Source organism: Orbicella faveolata, unplaced genomic scaffold, assembly GCF_042242905.1.
Source record: "Orbicella faveolata isolate gen_17 unplaced genomic scaffold, um_ofav_v1 contig_12, whole genome shotgun sequence".
Classification (NCBI taxonomy): Eukaryota; Metazoa; Cnidaria; class Anthozoa; order Scleractinia; family Merulinidae; genus Orbicella; species Orbicella faveolata.
Window position 1 is genome coordinate 28477501 of NW_028301539.1, and position 5275 is coordinate 28482775.

Here is a 5275-nt window from a genome sequence, read left to right on the forward strand (position 1 = left end):
TTCTAACTTGGCTCCGAGGCTTAGGGGAATAAAGCAAAAGAAATCAATTATTCATCCCTCATCCTCGATGCGATTTCTTTTGTTTTAAAGCTAAGCCTCGGGGCTAAGTTAGAATTTTAATACAGTGGAACCTCCGGTTGCGACCATCTCCCGTAAACGATCACCTCTCCTCAGCGACCAGTTTTCCAAAATACCAAAAGTTTCCAAGTCAAATCACTGCATTTGGAACCTCTTGTAAGCGACCACCTCTCGTAAGCGACTGCGACCACTTTTAGAGCTAAAATTTTTGATTTTTTTTTTCGTTTTTAACCTCCCGTAAACGACCACTTGACAGACAATAGAGCAAAATTGAATAATAAGGTGTTGTAACATTATCACATTCCTGGGTAGTGAAAGAGACGGAAATTTCTCAATGGGAAGTACCGGATTTTTTCTGTAAATTGACTTTTGAAATGAATAAAACTTTTAAAAATTGAAAGAAAATATACACATAGACAGTACGCTATCAGTCTTAAGAGAAACGATCTTAAAATGTTTTAAAATTACCATATGCTAATGAGGCAAAATTTTGACCCAATATGGTTTAAGCTCTCATAAGCGACCGCCTCCCGTAAGCGACCACCTAAGCCGCTTGACATTTTGGGTGGTCGCTTACGGAAGGTTCTACTGTATATCGGAATTGGCCTATTACGCAGGCTATTTACTGTCAAAACTCATGTCCACGGCAACCTACGTTGGACCCTAAGAATAACTTGTGCATCTTAACACATGACGACTCAATAGGAATTAGATGGGACTAGCGCGCGCGCTATGTTGTAAAGAGAAATATTTCACCGTGGCCTGAACCGTCGCCATTCAGGTGAGATTTTCAGTAGTTCAGCGTTAATTCCAGTTTGAAGTGGAGGAGGTGGCGGCTGGCGGCCGCCGGCTTGCGGGCGTTGTCTCTCCCTCTTCTCTTACCGGTCTCCGGACAAAAGTAGTTTCGTAAAAAGACGCTTCAGAGGGCCCAGGAGGGCGAAAAAAGACCACACATGGTTCGATTAACGTTTCATGTAACTTTCCTGGAATATTCAGACCGAGATGTAATTAGATATGCAATTTCAGAGCTTTATTGTGTGGCTTACACGAAGTGTGTAGCCACATTATGCCATGATCGGATACTTATTTTTCCACCAGAGTCAGCGCCTGTCACGTGGTCTTGTGTCGTACGGCGCACTAGTCTGAGTCAGCCATTTCGGTTGTAAGCGTGATCAGGGGCACCCAACGGAATATTTCGGTAAAATATCTGTTCGGATGGAAGGTTGCCTAAAAATTTTTCCCAGTGATGCTCTAGGCTTTTCAATTTTTTTCGTAAAACGATAAAGTTTCCCTAGAATTTTCGGAATTGATGTGCTTACTTTTATCATGTCCCATAATTTTCGGACGGTTTTCTTTGTTCTCTAAAATTTTCATCTAACGTAATTATTCCAAAAGCTGCTAAAAGTTTCGGTGAGCATTAGAGGTCATCAGGAACGTACATGAACTTAATGAAGGATAATGGCACTAGCTAACGGCACTGACGAGATCGTAATTATAATGCTCTTTAGCTTTTCATGGTTACAAACAGCGGGGGTCTAGACACAGTTCTTATGCATTTACAAAACAGTTGAGCACAGGATAGAGACCCGCCTTTTAATTTAAAAACTTATCTCTCTTTTTGTCACAATGGACCACTTCACGCTCTAAGGGGCACTATGCATGGGTGATCAGGGCAAGATTGTAAAGAAACAAAGCGGCAAAAGATACGTTTTCCTTCATATTTCCGTTCTGAATTCCATTTTTGAGAGGAAACTTTTACTGTAAATAGAGAAACCCCTTTTCTATGTTTAATAGCGTTTTTGAGGCGATTGAGCTAGGCATTAGCCTACTTATCCGAGTATGGGAGAAGTTATTTTTATGGCTTGAGCAAAAAGACTTGATCAAATTATTTGGTCATTTTCATTGATAACATTAGCATTGTCTGGGACCATACAAAGGGTTTTAATATTTAGCTATTATTAATCGAGCAAGAGGTCTGTATGGGAGAATCTTGACCGAGGTCGTGAGTACAGACCGAACGCAGTGAGGTCTGTACACACGACTGAGGTCAAGATTCTCTCATACGGACCGACTAAGCTCGGTTAATAAGATGTTTATTATATGGCACACAAGAAAAATTTAATTCGTTTAATGTAACTGGTTTGTACTGGCTAACATTTTGTTGGCGATCACCTGAACTTAAAATCTGCCATAGTTTGCTCGTCCTCTTTACCTTTTTTTTTTTCTCATCAAGCTTTTTGGCACTTCCGTAAATTATGGAGAAAAAAATAGAAGAAAATAGTCAATATTTTTGTATTTTAGTTTGCAACTTTTTCACCGCAAAATGTAACCGGTCTAGATTAGGGTCTAGATGGGAAAATCTAGACCGCGGTCAATATCTATTTTAGCCAATCAAATTCGTGAATTCGGTAGTTCCCAGTCCTTGTGAGAGACAGCCATATAAGCACATTAATTAATAACCAGTGCATTACAATACAAGCTCTGCTGTGACCTGTATGTTATATATTAAATTATAATATTGTTTTTGCCGGTCCCATTTGTAATAATAATGCAAATAATAATAATTATAGTAATAATAATTAAAGTAATAATGATAATTGTAGTAATATTAATAATAATAATAATAATAGTAACAACAACAATATTTAAACAGGGTGCATTCATCACATCAGTGGTGCAGCTGTCTTAAAAGCAATATTACGCCATAAAAAAAAGCCTAGATAAAGACAAGAGTGAGCTCCTGATTTCTCAAACCCTCAATAACTCAAACCAAAAGTTGTTTTCCCAATACATGTAACTCCCCTGTACAGCTTTCGTTAAAGGAACTCCATAACAGTTGAAAATTAGGACTGACGAGCCATTATCGTTTTCTAATATACAGTTTGCAGTTATTATTCTCGTTATTATTGTCTACAAAATTATTGTTATTATTGTTATTGTTTTTATTTTTATTATTATAATTTATTATTGATTAATACATGTCATACTTGTATGTACATTTTGTAATTAGGCTGGTAATTCTGTATCAACTGCAATAGAGTTTCACTGAATTGACTCAATAAATTATACCTCATGGTATTAATTACATGTCATGGTATGGCGTATATTTTTTACACCAAGGCCAGTATAATATGCAGTCAGCCACGCCTACATGTACACATTTGAACAACTGTGTCTTTATAGAGACATACCTTTTTATGGCAACCAGATGGACAACATAACAATTTGCAATAAGCACAAAACAACACATTGCGACAAGACCTGTTTTCTGGGAAGCAACATTTCAAACTCAAAGTAACAGTAATTTACTACTTCATTTCATTGAGGCCAGGAACTTTCTGGGAACTTACTAGTCTGCTATTTCTGTCCTCACCACTGATATCATTATCATGAAAAGTGATATGAGAACGTACTGATCACTCGGTAGTAGTAAGTTCTAATCATTTGAGCAATTAAAAAGCTGCTCAGTGTGACAGTTTTTCCTCACCAAGTGAACTTCAAAGTAACGGTATACATCTTAATCATGAAAAGTGATATGGGAACTTACTGGTCACTAATGAAAAAGGTGCTTTTGTGTTCATTATGTGAACCTTTCTTATTTTAAGTTGTTCACGCGCGGGCTTGTGTGATTGACATCTTGTGGTCATCAAATAATGGCGCACACGTTGACCAAATTTGGTGCAAACAAGACTTTTCGTAATTTCCAGCAGAGCCGAACTGATTTATTCAGCCTAGTTCGGATGGGTCCTGTTGAAGTGAATATTCCTGACTACTGAGTACGAAACTTCGATTCGCGTTATGATCACTTTCTCTGCCATCATTAAAACTTCGTGGGTCTCCATTTCCGGTAACAACTAAGGCGTGCAAAATAAATTGTTATCCAAACCAAATGTGTCAAAAAAAAAAAAGCGCATTAACAAATGGAAAGACAACTTTTGAAAAAACGAAATCAAGTTTAGCATGATTACCTTCAGCTCTTTTCTGACATGTGACAAAGCTTACCCTGATGTATTTTCCCTTCGAAATCGCAAAGTACAGTTGTTATTAGTTGTTATTAGATCCGTAAGAAATATAATTTCCACAAAGGAATAAATAAGCCCAAACAAAGATATAACACACATGAAAAGAATCCTGGCTGGCCGTTGTTTGATAAGAATTGTTTCTTGAATTGGCACCGTGCCTTTAGATCAGTTGAAGTAGAGTGGGACAGTAGAGTGTTGGTCAACACCGGGTAACCCGAAAACACTGACCCCTTGTCCGCGGACCCCCACAACGGACCGGGTCCGCGGACTACCCTACGGACCGGTCCATGGACTACCCCTACGAACCCCCTCTACGGACCACCCTAAAATAGTGTAAAAATAATAAATAAAGATTTCACTTATGGGTTGTCTAATAGATTCAGACTCGTGTCGGTGATTTTTTTTTTTACTTAGCCTGCGAGCAGGCTCACCTTCGAGTCACGCGCGCGAGCGGCGAAGAGCAAAGCGATCCGGCGGGAAGGAGTCTGGTGAAGAGGCGCCAAGAAAGTTTCTCGTTCATTTGTGCTCCAACGTAAGCCTGCTCGCAGCCTAATTTTACCGGTCGATACAGACTGAAATTGCACTTGGAAGTAAGATCACTGTGGATAAAGAGACTGACAACTTTGAAAAGCCCTTCCACGGTCGAAAACATTTTAGACCTTTTGTGGTCTTGTCTTTCACTGAAGCTGTGCTTTCGGCAGTTCGGTTGCGTTTGAAATACAATGCAATAGTTGCGAATACGGTTTAAAAAACAGTGCCGGCTTCTCCCGCAGACTTTGCTTAATTGACAATATTAAATATAATAATTAATAGGCTCATTTAGCTAGTTCAACTCCAAAGTAGTTCTTAACTCAACCTCTGAATCAATCAATGAGTCCACAGAGTTCTCTGGCAGCCAAACCCTCAACGACGGGTCGCCAAATCCTGACCGCGCTTTCGACCGATGGACACAAAGTATACACTAAACATAGGAGAACGGTGTTTTAATTACAAAATATTTTGACGTATACGACCTCGACCAAAAAAGTGCAAAATGTGAACAGACTGCACGTACCAAGAAACGTGATTTCCAGATCTCCAGATGTATCTAGGCAGAATATGACAGCTATGATAATTTTCCGCGACCAGATCAACGGATACAACTGCGTCAAGGGAAAAGAAATCGATCTAATTTC